Source organism: Triticum urartu, chromosome 7 (assembly GCF_003073215.2).
Source record: "Triticum urartu cultivar G1812 chromosome 7, Tu2.1, whole genome shotgun sequence".
NCBI lineage: Eukaryota > Viridiplantae > Streptophyta > Magnoliopsida > Poales > Poaceae > Triticum > Triticum urartu.
Window position 1 is genome coordinate 209,163,537 of NC_053028.1, and position 18,834 is coordinate 209,182,370.

Here is an 18,834-nt window from a genome sequence, read left to right on the forward strand (position 1 = left end):
TCGTTCCGTAATGCATCATCCCACAACTAACTCATTAGTCACATTGCTTGCAAGGCTTATATTGATGTGCATTACCGAGAGGGCCCAGAGATACCTCTCCGACAATCGGAGTGACAAATCCTAATCTCGATCTATGCCAACTGAACAAACACCATCAGAGACACCTGTAGAGCACCTTTATAATCACCCAGTTATGCGGTTACGTTGTGATGTTTGGTAGCACACAAAGTGTTCCTTCGATATTCGGGAGTTGCATGATCTCATAGTCATAGGAACATGTATAAGTTATGGAGAAAGCAATAGCAACATACTAAATGATCGGGTGCTAAGCTAATGGAATGGGTCATGTCAATCAGATCATTCAACTAATGATGTGATCCCGTTAATCAAATGAAAACTCATGTCTATGGTTAGGAAACATAACCATCATTGATTCAACGAGCTAGCCAAGTAGAGGCATAGTAGTGACATTCTGTTTGTCTATGTATTCACACATGTACTAAGTTTCCAGTTAATACAGTTCTAGCATGAATAATAAACATTTATCATGATATAAGGAAATATAAATAACAATTTATTATTTCCTCTAGGGCATATTTCCTTCAGTCTCCCACTTGCACTAGATTCAATAATCTAGATTACATTGTAATGATTCTAACACCCATGGAGTCTTGGTGTTGATCATGTTTTGCTCGTGAGAGAGGCTTAGTCAACGGGTCTACAACATTTAGATCTGTATGTATCTTGCAAATCTCTATGTCTCCCTCCTTGAGTTGATCGCGGATGGAATTGAAGCGTCTCTTGATGTGCTTGGTTCTCTTGTGAAATCTGGATTCCTTTGCCAAGGCAATTGCACTAGTATTGTCACAAAAGATTTTCATTGGACCCGATGCACTAGGTATGACACCTAGATCGGATATTAACTCCTTCATACAGACTCCTTCATTTGCTGCTTCTGAAGCAGCTATGTATTCCGCTTCACACATAGATCCCGCCATGATGCTCTCCTTGGAACTGCACCAACTAACAGCTCCACCATTTAATAGAAACACGTATCCGGTTTGTGACTTAGAGTCATCTAGATCAGTGTCAAAGCTTGCATCGACGTAACCGTTTACGACGAGCTCTTTGTCACCTCCATATACGAGAAACATATCCTTAGTCCTTTTCAGGTATTTCAGGATGTTCTTGACCGCTGTCCAGTGATCCACTCCTGGATTACTTTGGAACCTCCATGCTAGACTAATAGCAAGGCACACATCAGGTCTGGTATGCAGCATTGCATACATGATAGAGCCTATGGCTGAAGCATAGGGAGCACCTTTCATTTTCTCTCTCTCTTCTGAAGTGGTCGGGCATTGAGTCTGACTCAATTTCACACCTTGTAACACAGGCAAGAACCCTTTCTTTGCTTGATCCATTTTGAACATCTTCAAAATTTTATCAAGGTATGTGCTTTGTGAAAGTCCAATTAAGCGTCTTGATCTATCTCTATAGATCTTGATGCCCAATATATAAGCAGCTTCACCAAGGTCTTTCATTGAAAAATTCTTATTCAAGTATCCTTTTATGCTATTCAGAAATTCAGTATCATTTCCGATCAGCAATATGTCATCCACATATAATATCAGAAATGCTGCAGAGCTCCCACTCACTTTCTTGTAAATACAGGCTTCTCCAAAAGTCTATATAAAACCATATTCTTTGATCACACTATCAAAGCGTATATTCCAACTCCGAGAGGCTTGCACCAGTCCATAAATGGATCGTTGGAGCTTGCACACTTTGTTAGCACCTTTTGGATCGACAAAACCTTCTAGTTGCATCATATACAACTCTTCTTTAAGATATCCATTAAGGAATGCAGTTTTGACATCCATTTGGCAAATTTCATAATCATAAAATGTGACAATTGCTAACATGATTTGGACGGACTTAAGCATCGCTACGGGTGAGAAGGTCTCATCGTAGTCAACTCCTTGAACTTGTCGAAAACCTTTCGCAACAAGTCGAGCTTTGTAGACAGTAACATTACCGTCAGTGTCAGTCTTCTTCTTGAAGATCCATTTATTTTCTATGGCCTGCCGATCATCGAGAAAGTCAACCAAAGTCCATACTTTGTTCTCATACATGGATCCCATCTCAGATTTCATGGCCTCAAGCCATTTTGCGGAATCTGGGCTCATCATCGCTTCCTCATAGTTCATAGGTTTGTCATGGTCAAGTAACATGACTTCCAAAATAGGATTACCGTACCACTCTGGTGCAGATCTTACTCTGGTTGACCTACGAGGTTCGGTAGTAACTTGATCACAAGTTTCATGATCATGATCATTACCTTCCTCACTTACTGGTGTAGGAATCACTGGAACTGATTTCAGTGATGAACTACTTTCCAATAAGGGAGAAGGTACAATTACCTCGTCAAGTTCTACTTTCCTCCCACTCACTTCTTTCGAGAGAAACTCCTTCTCTAGAAAGGATACATTCTTAGCAACGAATATCTTGCCTTCGGATCTGTGATAGAAGGTGTACCCAACAGTCTCCTTTGTGTATCCTATGAAGACACATTTCTCCAATTTGGGTTCGAGCTTATCAGGTTGAAGCTTCTTCACATAAGCATCGCAGCCCCGAACTTTAAGAAACGACAACTTGGGTTTTTGCCAAACCACAGTTCATAAGGTGTTGTCTCAACGGATTTAGATGGTGCCCTATTTAACATGAATGCAACCGTCTCTAAAGCATAACCCCAAAATGATAGCGGTAAATCAGTGAGAGACATCATAGATCGCACCATATCTAACAAAGTGCGGTTACGACGTTCGGACACACCATTATGTTGTGGTGTTCCAGCTGGCGTGAGTTGCGAAACTATTCTGCATTGTTTCGAATGAAGTCCAAACTCATAACTCAAATATTCACCTCCATGATCAGATCGTAGAAACTTGATTTTCTTGTTACGATGATTTTCCACTTCACTCTGAAATTCTTTAAACTTTTCAAATGTTTCAGACTTATGTTTCATTAAGTAGATATACCCATATCTGCTCAAATCATGTGTGAAGGTGAGAAAATAATGATATCTACCGCAAGCTTCAATGTTCATTGGACCGCATACATCAGTATGTATGATTTCCAATAACTCTATTGCTCGCTCCATTGTTCCGGAGAACGGAGTTTTATTCATCTTGCCCATGAGGCATGGTTCACAAGTACCAAGTTATTCATAATCAAGTGATTCTAGAAGTCCATCAGAATGGAGTTTCTTCATGTGCTTTACACCAATATGACCTAAGCGGCAGTGCCACAAATAAGTTGCACTATCATTATCAACTCTGCATCTTTTGGCTTCAATACTATGAACATGTGTATCACTACTATCAAGATTTAGTAAAAATAGACCACTCATCAAGGGTGCATGACCATAAGAGATATTACTCATATAAATAGAACAACCATTATTCTCTGATTTAAATGAATAACCGTCTCGCATCAAACAAGATCCAGATATAATGTTCATGCTCAACGCTGGCACCAAATAACAATTATTTAGGTCTAAAACTAATCCCGAAGGTAGATGTAGAGGTAGCATGCCGATGGCGATCACATCGACTTTGGAACCATTTCCCACGCGCATCGTCACCTCGTCCGTAGCCACTCTTCGCTTAATCCGTAGCCCCTGTTTTGAGTTGCAAATGTTAGCAACTAAACCAGTATCAAATACCCAGGCACTACTGCGAGCATTAGTAAGGTACACATCAATAACATGCATATCAAATATGCCTTTCACTTTGCCATCCTTCTTCTCCGCCAAATGCTTGGGGCAATTCCGCTTCCAGTGACCAGTTCCTTTGCAGTAGAAGCACTCAGTCTCAGGCTTAGGTCCAGACTTGGGTTTCTTCACTTGAGCAGCAACTGGCTTGCTGTTCTTCTTGAAGTTCCCCTTCTTCCCTTTACCCTTTTTCTTGAAACTGGTGGTCTTGTTGACCATCAACACTTGATGCTCGTTCTTGATTTCTACCTCCGTAGCCTTTAGCATTGCAAAGAGCTCAGGGATCGTCTTATCCATCCCTTGCATATTATAGTTCATCACGAAGCTCTTGTAGCTTGGTGGCGGTGATTGAAGAACTCTTTCAATGAGACTGTCATCAGGAATATTAACTCCTAGTTGAGTCAAGTGGTTGTGGTACCCAAACATTCTGAGTATATGTTCACTGACAGAACTATTCTCCTCCATCTTGCAGCTGTAGAATTTATTGGAGACTTCATATCTCTCAATCCGGGCATTTGCTTGAAATATTAACTTCAACTCCTGGAACATCTCATATGCTCCATGACGTTCAAAACGTCGTTGAAGTCCTTGTTCTAAGACGTAAAGCATGGCACACTGAACTATCGAGTAGTCATCAGCTTTGCTCTACCAGGTGTTCACAACATCTCGCGTTGCTCCTGCAGCGGGTTTGTCACCTAGCGGTGCTTCCAGGACGTAATTCTTCTATGGAGCAATGAGGATAATCCTCATGTTACGGACCCAGTCCGTGTAGTTGCTACCATCATCTTTCAACTTAGCTTTCTCTAGGAATGCATTAAAATTCAACATAACAACAACACGGGCCATCTATCTACAACAACATATACATGCAAAGTACTATCAGGTACTAAGTTCATGATAAATTAAAGTTCAATTAATCAAATTACTTAAGAAATCCCACTTAGTTAGACATCTCTCTAATCATCTAAGTGATCATGCGGTCCATATCAACTAAACCATGTCCGATCATCACGTGAGATGGAGTAGTTTTCAATGGTGAACATCACTATGTTGATCATATCTTCTATATGGTTCACGCTCGACCTTTCGGTCTCAGTGTTCCGAGGCCATATCTGCATATGCTAGGCTCGTCAAGTTTAACCCGAGTATTCTGCGTGTGCAAAACTGGCTTGCACCCGTTGTATGTGAACGTAGATCTTATCACACCCGATCATCACGTGGTGTCTCGGCACGACGAACTATAGAAACACTGGATACTCAGGGAGAACACTTATACCTTGAAATTTAGTGAGAGATCATCTTATAATGCTACCGCCGAACTAAGCAAAATAAGATGCATAAAGGATAAACATCACATGCAATCAATATAAGTGATATGATATGGCCATCATCATCTTGTGCCTTTGATATCCATCTCCAAAGCACCGTCATGATCACCATCGTCACCGTCCTGACAGCTTGATCTCCATTGAAGCATCGTTGTCGTCTCGCCAACTATTGCTTCTACGACTATCGCTACCGCTTAGTGATAAAGTAAAGCAATTACATGGCGATTGCATTTCATACAATAAAGCGACAACCATATGGCTCCTGCCAGTTGCCGATAACTGTGTTACAATCATCTCATACAATAAAATTTAGCATCATGTCTTGACCATATCACATCACAACATGCCCTGCAAAAACAAGTTGGACGTCCTCTACTTTGTTGTTGCAAGTTTTACATGGCTGCTACGGGCTGAGCAAGAACCGTTCTTACCTACACATCAAAAACCACAACGCGGTATAGTGATTTATTTTTGATCTTTAGAAAGAACCCTGTTCATTGAATCCAATTCAATTAAAGTTGGAGAAACTGACACCCACCAACCACCTGTGTGCGAAGCACGTCGGTAGAACCAGTCTTGCGTAAGTGTACTTGTAATGTCAGTCTAGGCCGCTTCATCCAACAATACCGCCGAATCAAGAAACAACTAGTGATGGCAAGCAATATGTATATACCCACGCCCACAACTCCTTTGGGTTCTACTCGTGCATATAACATCTACACATAAACCTGGCTCGGATGCCACTGTTGGGGAACGTAGTAATTTCAAAAGTTTTCCTACGCACACGCAAGATCATGGTGATGCATAGCAATGAGAGGGGAAGAGTGTTGTCCATGTACCCTCATAGACCGTAAGCGGAAGCGTTATGACAACGCGGTTGATGTATTCATATGTCTTCACGATCAACCGATCCTAGTACCGGAAGTACGTCACCTCCACGATCTACACACGTTCGGCTCGGTGATGTCCCATGAACACACGATCCAGCAGAGTGTCGAGGGAGAGCTTCGTCAGCACGACAACGTGATGACAATGATGATGATGCTACCAGAGCAGGGCTTCGCCTAAGCACCACTACGATATGACCGAGGTGGATTATGGTGAAGGGGGCACTACAAAAAAAGACACTTCCGTGATGATACATGTTTGTCACAGTAGGTCACGTTTTCTGTCATGCATGTACATCCATGACAAATTTATGACAGAATCAAGATAGTCATACATGTGCTATTGTAGAAGTGTTCCATGACATTACCAAAATTATCATCACGGAAGTGTCCACTTCCATGATGATAAATCGCGTGTCATAGAAGTGCTTTCATCAAGGATAACCGACACGTGGCATCCACCATAACGGGATGATGTTAAGCTATCGGGTCCGGTTTTGGATCTGATAACCCGTTAACAGCCCGGACCAATGGGAATTTTCCACCTGTAAAATTCTCATTGGCCGTAGGAAACACGTGTTGGCTCAACATTCAGACAGATGTCTTCCACTCATTGGACAGGAGGAGCCTATGATACATCGACACGTGGCATGGCCCAACAGAGGCCCATTCCGGTGAAAAGGCCGGGCCATTTGACTTGGTCAAAAGGTAACGGGCCGGCCCATGGAAATCCTGTTAATGGCCTGTTCGTATATAGCCCATTTACGGCCCGCTTACTACCGGCCCGTTATGGCCTATCGGAATTAAGCCCAGTAGCTTCATCTGGGCCATCAAATAAGATTCTAGCCCATTGTAACTTCCGACCCATGTATGGCACATGATGTCTTTCGGCCCATATGAGGCCCTTTGTAACTCTCGGCCCATTAAAGGCCCGAGATGGAACTGGCCCATAATGAACCGTGTATCGCTTTATACCCATTAACAGCCCATTATTCCGTCGGCCGTTTCCAGCCCGTGTTAACTTTCGGCCTTTTAAGGGGCCATTTATTCTTGGGCTCATTTCTAGAATTCGATTAGATACGGTCCGTTATTGGACTATTCCGTTTGTGGGCCAAATACAGCCCGTGGTTACATTTGGCCCGTTAACCCGTTGGGCTGTTTTCATAGCATTATCAAATACGGCCTATTAACGGCCCGTTATGGTCCATGAATAGTACGACCCATGTCTGGCGAAATGATTATACGCCCCGTAGAAGGCCCATGGATCCTACGACCCGTAGAAGACCAATGGATCCTACGGCCCGTAGAAGGCCCATGGATGATACGACCCGTAGAAAGTCCATGGATCCTACGACCCGTAAAAGGCCCATGGATCCTATGGCCCGCAGGAAGTCCATGGATCCTACGGCCCATAGAAGACCAATGGATCCTACGGCCCGTAGAAAGTCCATGGATCCTACAGCCCGTAAAAGGCCCATGGATCCTACGACCCGTAGAAGACCAATGGATCCTACGGCCCGTAGAAGGCCCATGGATCATACGACCCATAGAAAGTTCATGGATCCTATGGCCCGTAGAAGTCCCACGGATCCTATGGCCCGCAGGAGGCCCATGGTTACAATAGTCCGTGTGTTGCCATGATTATTGTGGCCTAGTTACCAAAACTAGGTTATTGTGGCCACTAAAAAAACACGGAAAAAGAACTGCAGTGACTACAAGCAAACAACTAAACAAGACAATAAGGAAATAAATAAGCAAGCAACTGACGCTAGCCTATTACAGCTATTACACATATTACATCCACTGGGCATCAAAGTTTGCCACCAGTGCAAATATAGGGAACAAAGCAGCATATTACATACACTGGCCGTAAAAATTGGCCACCAGTGCAAATAAACGCAGCAGCAAAACAAGTCCATAACTGAAACAACATCAGAAGAGCTCAAGAAACGTTATCCTGGGTATCCACCATGCTGACAATAAGCTTAGCAAGCTTATTAGCTTTGTCCTGTTTGGCGCTAAAATCCTCCAACGCTTGCTGTTGCACCAGAAAGTATGCATCTGAATGCTCCAGGGACCTTCGCAGTCCTTCCGCTTCTTGTCGCAGAACAGCTGATCGATGTATTTCAACTTGTAGTTGGAACTCAAGAAATCGAACTGATTCAGACAGTGAGTTTGAATAGCTTGTCCAAGTAGTAGTGGACAGTAACTCAAACAGTAAACCAAGACAGAACTTTGGGGTGGCCTCACTGTCTTCAAGATAGTTTTCCTTAGCTGTTTTATCAGCTTTGTTGGAGACCAACAAGGATGTCTCACGATCCTGAACCTTATTTGCATTACTTCCTTTATAATTGCTTAATAAGGCACTCTTCCCCAATATTCTGTTAGCATTCTAAAAGAAGAAACAAGCATACACATAACAGGTTTAGCATGTACTAGTATATGAAACTCATTTCGGTGAACGGGTTCATTAGTAAGGTGGAAAAGATTAAACTACCAAGTCTTCTATAGCCAAGTAGTACATTATAAAAGCATCAAACAAACATATATCTATATACTATGGTCACTACATTGTCTTGCCAAATCAAAATAGAGACACGGTTCAAATCATATCAGTTCAAGAGAAAGCAGCACTGAAATAATACAAAGCGTGGGAGACTAAACGGCACAACAAGATTTCAGATGGGTACCACGGGTCTACATGTACAACAACACTATTGGCCCTGTTATGATGCTAGTAATGTGCATGATATGAGAAGTCAACTGTATACACAATTGAAATTGAAATCAACAGAGCTATCTATAAGAGCAAACCTATTAAAGAAACATGCATAAACATACGTGTTGTGCCATTGGAGTTTCCATTGTATAAATTTAAAAATAAGTTTGTATGAGTAAATACAGTGATACAAGAGAAAAGCAGTATGCACGATAGCAATGGAATCTTAAATGAGAACAATTGTTCTTCAGGTTTAAGCACTTGTTCTACATGAACAGAGTACAGTAAGATGCAAGCATATAATACTTAAAATAAAATGAGCTCATAGACCTTACCACATTCTTGGTTCGGGACCAGTAAAGAACAAGGCGTTCCCAGTCATCGTCCAGTAAATGTGTCTTAGGAGAACGTAAGGGAATTTGATGAGTTTCTTTGCTAGTGAAGTACGTTTTCTTCAGGTAATTCTGATACTGTCACCAAGCATTCTTGAAGATAGCAGAGGTATTAGCACAGGTTACCTCATCCTGAGTTTCCAAATCGGTCCTTCTCTATAGAGAAAAATGGGAAAATTTGCTGTATTATAACTATCGGTGTCAAAACTGGCGGATCTCGGGTAGGGGGTCCCGAACTGTCGTCTAAGGCGGATGGTAACAGGAGGCAGGGGACACGATGTTTTACCCAAGTTCGGGCCCTCTTGATGGAGGTAAAACCCTACGTCCTACTTGATTTATTCTTGATGATATGAGTATTACAAGAGTTGATCTACCACGAGATCGGAGAGGCTAAACCCTAGAAGCTAGCCTATGGTATGATTGTATATTGTCCTACGGACTAAAACCCTCCGGTTTATATAGACATCGAAGGGGGCTAGGGTTACACAAGGTCGGTTACAAAGGAGGAGATATACCTATCCGTATTGCCTAGCTTGCCTTCCACGCCAAGTAGAGTCCCATCCGGACACGGGACGAAGTCTTCAATCTTGTATCTTCGTAGTCCAACAGTCCAGCCAAAGGATATAATATGGCTGTCCGGAGACACCCTAATCCAGGACTCCCTCAGTAGCCCCCGAACCAGGCTTCAATGACGACGAGTCCGGCGCATAGTGTTGTCTTTGGCATTGCAAGGCGGGTTCTTCTCCAAATTTCGAACGTTTGTTAAGCAGTGTTTGGTCCCATAAATGTTTGGACCTCTTGGCTTCTGCGCCCAATAAGGGCTATCTCCCACGCGTCGAATGAATACGAGGTGCCAGGGCATTTTTACATTCGCCCCCCTAGCCAGATAAATAAATTGTCTATTAAAAGGATGGGGATTCTCAGATCCGATCCATACCATCCTCCCCCAGCGAGAATCCATCAGAGCGTGCTCTGGAAAGATCCATTCCAACATGGCCGACCTCCGCAGCTCCTCCTCCCGCTCCTGTAGCCCTAAGCCCGGTGATTGGGAGAGGTGTTCAGTCCCACACGGTCGATTAATCGAACTGCAGACTAAGGGATTTCTCCCTCCAGCATACATGGTGCCCGTTCGAGCCGGGCTTGCCACCTACAATGGCGGGGAGCAAGCGAAGAGCTTCCCCAGTCCCTCTACGGGGGAGCGGGTCTGCCTTGTTCCTTATTTATTAAGGGGACTCAGATTTCCAATTCATCCGTTCCTCCGCGGGCTCCTGGAGTTCTATGGCCACCAATTACACAATTTCACCCCTGCCTCCATTTTACACATCGCCGGCTATGTTGCTCTCTGCGAGTTGTTCCTGGGCTGCGAGGCTCATTTCGAGCTGTGGAAAAGGCTATTTTGCCTCGTCCCTCGCACACAGAGGGGGTCACTTTATCAAGTGGGCGGAGCCGAAATATGGTGCATCGCCGGAATAGGATACCTGTCCGGTACCCCGAAGAAGTCGTCCGAAGACTGGCCTTCGGAATGGTTTTATATGGAGGACGTTCCCCTTTCGGATCCTGTTTGGCGGGGTCTTCCTGAGTTCAGCAATGCTCCTCCGAAGAAACGCCGAAGTTGGCGCCCACGGAGCCCCCAGGAGGAAGACAATGGAGAAATCCTTTGCCTGATGAACCGGATTAAAGCACTGGCTCAATCAGGATTGATAGTAATCGAAGTTATGTCAATATGCATAATGCGGGGAGTGCAACCACTTCAATATCGAGGGCACCCCTTGTGGTGTTTTAACGGGGCGGATGACGCCACCCATTGCGGGCGTAAGTGTCCGAACAATGCTGCCGCTTTAGCAAAAATTTTGTCCGAATTGTTCAAGGGAGAGGAAGAGGAGTTCATCCGCATGAAGCCACGAGATGGATTCTCCATGTACAATCCTCCAAGCTGGGTGAGTTATATCTCCCTACTCCCATTCTTTCCCGCATTCTTTATCATAGGTATTCACCTTGCCGTTTTGCGGCAGGAACTGCGAAAAGCCATAAAGGAGGTCAGCAGCCCCTCCCCACAACAAGAGGACCCTGACCGGGCCCTCGACTCCGGACTTGAAGAAGATCCGGTCATATTCGTTGAGCTGATAGATCGGCAGTTCTATCAGTTATGCTGCGATGATGCCATGGTGGCCATTACGGCCGACTATCCCGGACTGCTTCCTGCATCGCACGTAAGAAAAACCAAAAATCCCAACTCCAAAAACTAGGATCCCCTTTTAGACACTTCACCTACCATGTACATATGGCATTTTTACAAGGAAGGCATTCGGGACGCCCTGCCGAACCCGCAGCAACTCGCCAACAAGAGGCACCGAGGCTGGGCAGGCCAAAAAGGAAGGCGGTCAGGACGGAGACGCTGGTGCAAAGGTATAACAGAAACCCTGCTCCGTGGTTGTCGTCTTTCTCGAAATGGAATGACGCCCGTGTTTCTTTAACAGAAAAAACACTCGCTGGAATATGTCCGGCGATGTTGCTAATCACGCTTCTACCAGTCGGGCGCCAGGACCGGACATAGAGGTGGAAGCCAATATGGGGCGGGCGCCAGATAATCCTCCTACATAGATTATCCGCCACAAATTCAGAAGTGGAAAGCACCATGAATCATAGGCGCCGCCGGGCCGTACTCCGCGATGCTTGTTTCTCACCAGAGGCATTTGATGCATTCAATTCTGGAGAGGCGTACCTCCGTGCTGCTCAAGATGGTCTAGCCAGAGCCACAGATCAGTATGTAAAGGATGTACGGGTAAGTAAATCTGACGATTATATGTATCAGTAGACCCTGAGACTTGAAACAGTTAGCAGAACTGATTTAAGGATCATCTTTATTGTGTAGGTTCTTACAGAGAAGAATACTCGGCTGTCACAGGAGCTGGAGGAATGCAAGACCCAACTGCGGGCCGCTGTTGCCGGATTGAAGGAACCGAAAAAGTCCCACGCTGGTAACATTTACTTTAAAGAATGATGGTTACCATATAGTGTGCGGCATGGCTGCAGATCTAACAATAGATGTTGCAGATGAATCCGGAGAAAATCCGGAGGACCAGCATGTCGTGCGATAGCTACAGGCTGGCGAACGCATGCTGACTGAGGTCAGGCGGGAGAAAAACAATCTCCAAGATACCAATACCAAGCTGAGCATGGAACTGAAAGACGTTTGAGCCCAGCTTGCCTACTCCGAGAAGGAGAATAACCGGCTTCGACGCGGCATTTTCAGTAAGTGCTTGAATGGATCCTTTTGAAGGAGTTCGGCGAAGAAGCCAACTAACAGTGTTATGTCTATAGGTATGCTGACGGGTCGTCCCGCGGAGGAAATGCCCGGTTCTGCCGGTGATCTTCTATCCGAGCTCTCACAACTGCACGAACAAGTTCGACAGGTGATGCAAGGTGTTGCCCAGGCCTTGTGGCCATCCGTCTCCTTGCCAGAAGGCGTTGCAGAGCTTACGGAGAAGCTCAAGGGAGCATGGCGGTGCTTCCTATTATGGAAGATATCGGCCTGTCGTCAAGGTGCCAGGGCAGCCTGGGCCATGGTGAAGACGCGGTATACCAAGGCTGACCCAAATCACATGGCCGAGGTCGGACCTGTGGGGCCTGACGGAAAAGAGATTCCCGTTAGCTTAGTTTATGGGCAAGTAGAATTAGCCGCAAAGTATTCCCAATAGGATTGTAGGCTAGACCGCCTGTTGGATGGTATAGAAGAGGAATTTACTCAGTCTGCATGACTATGTAATTAAAGTGACATGTATAATGCCTTCTAGCCGGATTGTAGATCATTTGTCATGGCAGACCTTTTCGCTTCAACCTTGAGACCCGATAGTCCGGAGTGTATCCGAATACCCTCTCAGTTATATAAGAATCGGGGTATGTGTGGAGACCAGGCGTAGGGGTCATTAGTGCTTGAACAGACAAGTGCCCAACTAGTTATGTTAGATTACATGGGTAGTAAGAAACATCTTCCAGGGAGAATAGTTCCGTTAAGGGTTCCTTTCCCTAGGTACGTATGCCCTAAAGTGCATGCCCAGACTGCGATAGGAAACGCAGGAAAAAACATCTGGGGGAACATATGGAAAATAAATAAAAATCATCTTTTGTTCAACGACCGAATATTCCCTTAAGAACGCTAGCTTTCGGCTTCACCCAGTCTGAGGTACACATCCGGCTGACCCGACAGTAACAATCGCAGAGGTGCCCCCCTTATGCCCTAGCCGAATTAACGGGAATGTAGGGCATAAATACAAGAGCCAGACAACCCAGCTTGGCCAAAACTTAGGTCATATCGATGCATATAATGGCGAAAAAGGTACATGCGGAAGTATAACACATGTGCGGGGCATGAGGCCCAGATAAATAATTAAGCTTCTGTGAGAGAAGCCCCCAGGTATGATGAGCACGGCTAGCACATCTATAATGTGCAAGCGAGGCACAAGTTGGCCCTTGAAGGCCTAGAGAAAGAATAAAAGAAAGAAAGAAAGAAAAACAAGACAGATAATGTATATGCAAAAAATGGACAGAGGAAGGAGACAAACATAGAGTCCGACGCTAGGCGTAGAATCTTCGGAGCCTGGCCGCGTTCCATGGGTTCGGCTCGAGTCGATTAGTCGATGCATCCCGCAGACGGTACGCTCCACCGGTCAGAACTTGGTCAATAGTGAAGGGACTTTCCCATTTGGGCTCGAGCTTGTTCTTTTTCTTATCCGGCAGGCGTAGAACTAGTTCGCCAACGTTATAAGTTTTGGCCCGTACTTCTCTGCTTTGGTATCTGCGAGCCTGTTGCTGATAAAATGCGGAACGGGCTTTTGCCACGTCGTGCTCCTCCTCCAGGGTGTCCAGACTGTCCTGTCGATCGAGCTCAGCTTCTCTTTCTTCGTACATGCACACTCGAGGTGTGTCATGAATTATGTCACAGGGCAAGACTGCCTCTGCGCCGTACACCATAAAGAAGGGTGTATATCCGGTACTATGATTCGGCGTGGTCCGCAGTCCCCAGAGTACGGAGTCGAGCTCCTCTACCCAGTGCGTGTTAGACTCTGTTAAGGACCACACTAATCTGGGTTTAATGGCGCTCATTATAAGACCGTTTGCTCGCTCAACTTGGCCGTTGGTTTGTGGGTGATAGACTGAAGCATAATCGAGCTTGATGCCCATTTTGCTGCACCAGAGTTTTACCTCATCGGCCGTGAAGTTCGTGCCGTTGTCAGTGATGATGCTGTGGGGGACGCCATAACGGTGTACGACCCCGGATATGAAGTCTATCACCGGTCTAGATTCGGCTGTTTTAACAGGTTTGGCTTCTATCCATTTGGTGAATTTATCCACCATGACCAGTAAGTACTTTTTCTTGTGGGTTCCCCCTTTATTGGGTCCAACCATGTCAAGCCCCCAGACAGCGAAGGGCCACGTAATGGGGATTGTTTGGAGGGCGGTGGGTGGCATGTGGCTTTGATTTGCAAAAAGCTGGCAACTGGCGCAGCGTTGGACCAAGTCCTGTGCATCTGCCCGAGCCGTCGGCCAATAGAATCCTGTACGGAAGGCCTTGCTTACAAGAGCCCGGGCTGCGGCATGGTGGCCGCCGAGTCCGGCGTGAATTTCTGCCAAAAGGTTCCGCCTTCCTCTTCGGAGATGCACCTTTGAAGGACTCCGGTAGTGCTTTTTTTATACGATTCTCCCTCATGGACCCTGTAGGCCTTAGATCGCCACACTATGCAGCGTGCCTCATTTTGGTCCTCTGGAAGTTCCTGCCTAGTTAGGTAGGCCAGGAATGGTTCTGTCCACGGGGCTATGATGGCCATTATTACGTGGGCTGAAGGTGTTGTTTCGGTGGCAGAGCCTCCGATTATGTCAGAGTGTTCGGTATCGAGTGTTGTGGCCGGGTCCGGACTAATATTGCCGGTGTCCCCCTCCCATACCACGGATGGCTTAAACAACCTCTCTAAAAAGATGTTGGGGGGGGGGACCGCATCGCGTTTTGCGCCGATGCGGGCGAGGATATCCGCCGCCTGATTGTTTTCCTGAGCCACATGGTGAAATTTGAGCCCCTCGAACCGAGCTGACATCTTTAGGACGACGTTACGATAGGCCGCCATCTTCGGATCCTTGGCATCAAAGTCTCCATTTATTTGGGATATTGCATGGTTCGAATCCCCACGCACCTCCAGGCGCTGAATGCCCATGGAAACTGCCATCCGAAGACCATGTAACAGGGCTTTGTATTCGGCTGCATTGTTGGAGTCTGTGTACAGTATCTGCAGTACGTATTGAACTATATCTCCGGTTGGGGACGTCAGGACGACGCCAACCCCCAGTCCAGCCAGCATTTTGGAGCCGTCAAAGTGCATAATCCAATTGGAGTATGCGCAGTACTCTTTAGGGAGTTTGGCTTACGTCCATTCGGTGACAAAGTCGGCCAATACTTGCGATTTAATGGCTAGCCGGGGTTTGTACGTTATGTCGAACGGGAGGATCTCAATGGCCCATTTGGCAATCCGGCCCGTGGCGTCGCGGTTGTTTATAATACCATTGAGTGGCACCTCCGAGGCTACTGTAATCGAACACTCTTGAAAGTAGTGTCACAGTTTCCGGGATGCCATGAATACCGCATAGGCTATCTTTTGATAATGTGGGTACCGTGATTTGCATGGAGTGAGGACAGTGGATACATAATATACTGGCTTTTGAAGAGGGAATTTATGTCCCTCTGCTTCTCGTTCAACGACGAGCACTGCGCTTAAACTTGATGAGTTGCCGCAATGTATAATAGCATTGGTTCACCGATGTTTGGTGCGTCCAGGATTGGGTTGGTTGCCAGTATGGCTTTTATTTCTTCCAATCCAGCTGTGGCAGCGTCCGTCCACTCGAAGTGTTCGGTGCGCCGAAGGAGGCGATAAAGGGGTAATGCCTTTTCTCCTAAGCGGGAGATAAAGCGTCTTAGAGCTGCCACACATCCAGTTAACTTATGGATTTGTTTGAGGTCTGTTGGAGTAGCCAACTGTGACAAAGCTCGAATTTTGGCCGGATTAGCTTCAATACCTCTACTGGAGACAATGAAACCCAGGAGCTTTCCGGCTGGTACGCCAAAAACGCATTTTTCTGGATTGAGCTTGATGTCATATGTTCGGAGGTTGTCGAATGTGAGCCTCAAGTCGTCTATCAGAGAGTCGATGTGTTTAGTTTTGACGACCACATCATCTACGTATGCCTCTACTGTTTTGCCGATTTGTTTCTCCAGACATGTCTGAATCATGCGCTGATATGTTGCGCCGGCGTTTTTGAGCCCAAAAGGCATTGTGTTGAAACAGAAGGGACCGTATGGTGTGATGAATGCCGTTGCGGCTTGGTCGGACTCCGCCATCTTGATTTGGTGGTAACTGGAGTATGTGTCGAGGAAACACAATGACTCGTGTCCTGCGGTAGCATCAATAATTTGATCAATGCAGGGGAGGGGGAAGGGATCCTTTGGGCAAGCTTTATTGAGGTCCTTGAAATCAACACAAAGGCGCCATGATTTATCCTTCTTTGGTACCATCACCAGGTTTGCTAGCCAGTCCGGGTGTTTTATTTCTCTGATGAATCCGGCCTCCAATAACTTGGCTAGTTCCTCTCCCATGGCCTGTCTCTTAGGTTCGGAGAAACCCTGAAGAGCCTGCTTGACCGGCTTGAATCCCTTTAGGATATTGAGGCTATGCTCGGCCAGCCTGCGTGGGATTCCTGGCATGTCTGAGGGATGCCAGGCGAATATGTCCCAATTCTCGTGCAGGAACTCTCGTAGTGCGGCGTCCATGGCGGGGTTTAACTGTGCCCCGATGGAGGCTGTTTTTGTAGGGTCCGTTGGGTGGACTTGGAATTTGACTATTTCATCCGCTGGTTTAAAAGAGGTGGACTGGGATCTCTTGTCGAGTATCACGTCGTCCCTGTCCACCGTGGAGCGTAGCGTGGTTAATTCCGTGGCCGAGAGGGCTTCGGATAATGCCTCGAGGGTCAGTGCGGCTATTTTGTTTTTGGCGTGGAGTGCTGTGTCCGGATCACTGGCAAGAGTGATGATTCCGTTGGGCCTGGGCATTTTGAGCTTCATGTACCCATTATGGGGTACGGCTTGGAAGATCATGAACGCCTCACGTCCTAAAAGGGCGTGGTATCCACTGCTGAACGGGGCCACTTGAAATGCGATTTCTTCGGACCTATAGTTCTTTGGTGTACCGAATACCACATCTAGTGTGATTTTCCCAGCGCATCGTGCTTCCCGACTGGGTACGATTCCTCTGAAGGTTGTGCTACTTTGCTCAATGCGGTTCCAGTCTATTTCCATTTTTTGAAGATCCTCATAGATGAGGTTTAATCCGCTGCCGCCATCCATGAGTACTTTGGTGAGTCGAAAGCCGTCCACGATTGGACTGAGGACCAGCGCGGCTGGTGCTCTGGCTGTTCGGAATTTAGGTTCGTCACTGGCATTGAAGGTAATAGCGGTGTCACTCCATGGATTTATTGCTGCTACGTGGCAGATTTCGGCAATCCTGCAGAGTGTTCGCTTGCGCCTATTATTTGACGCGAAGGTCTCAAAGACTGTTAAAACTGTATTGTTATCCACGGGATGGTGCTCTGTGGTATTTGGGATAAGAACATCCTCACCACTTTTGGCCACCTGCCGGAGTATCCAACATGCTCTAAGGCTGTGCGTTGGTATTGTATCTGCTGTCCTATGAATTTTGCAGGGTCCGTTAAGCCATCCCTCCAATACGGTTCTGTGCCCTGTAGAGGGTTTTTGTTTCTTTGTAATGAACTCAGGTGTCTTATGATAGTGCACCCTTTTACCTCGGACTGGGTGCATATTCGGAGCCGGATTATCCCAAAATTTTATGTCGGTTTTCCAGGCACTTTCCATCACACAGTACTTTCGTACTATGGACGCCAAGTCGGCGAAGCGTGATATGTCACGGCGACTTATGGCGTTAAGGATTCCCTTGTCCGTGCAGTTATTGCAGAAAAGTGAGACTGCGTCTTCCTCGTGGCAGTCCTTAACCTTGTTCATCACAAGGAGGAATCTGGCCCAATAATGATGTACTGTTTCATGGGGCTTGAGGGAGTCCTGGATTAGGGGGTGTTCGGGTAGCCGGACTATACCTTCAGCCGGACTCCTGGACTATGAAGATACAAGATTGAAGACTTCGTCCCGTGTCCGGATGGGACTTTCCTTGGCGTAGAAGGCAAGCTTGGCGATGCGAATATTCAAGATCTCCTACCATTGTAACCGACTCTGTGTAACCCTAACCCTATCCGGTGTCTATATAAACCGGAGGGTGGTAGTCCGTAGGACATCAACTCCATATACAACAATCATACCATAGGCTAGCTTCTAGGGTTTAGCCTCCTTGATCTCGTGGTAGATCTACTCTTGTACTACCCATATCATCAATATTAATCAAGCAGGAGTAGGGTATTGCCTCCATAGAGAGGGCCCAAACCTGGGTAAAAACATCGTGTCCCTTGTCTCCTGTTACTATCCGGCCTTGACGCACAGTTCGGGACCCCCTACCCGAGATCCGCCGGTTTTGACACCGACATTGGTGGTTTCATTGAGAGTTCCTCCGTTCCGTCGCAATCAGGAAGGATGCCTCCTCCCGTCTTTAAAGACGGCACCGTTGCTAAGGGAGCCTTGGCTGTCGGCCAAACTCTCCGGCTAGGTGGTTTCCTCATGACCGCCTGTTCG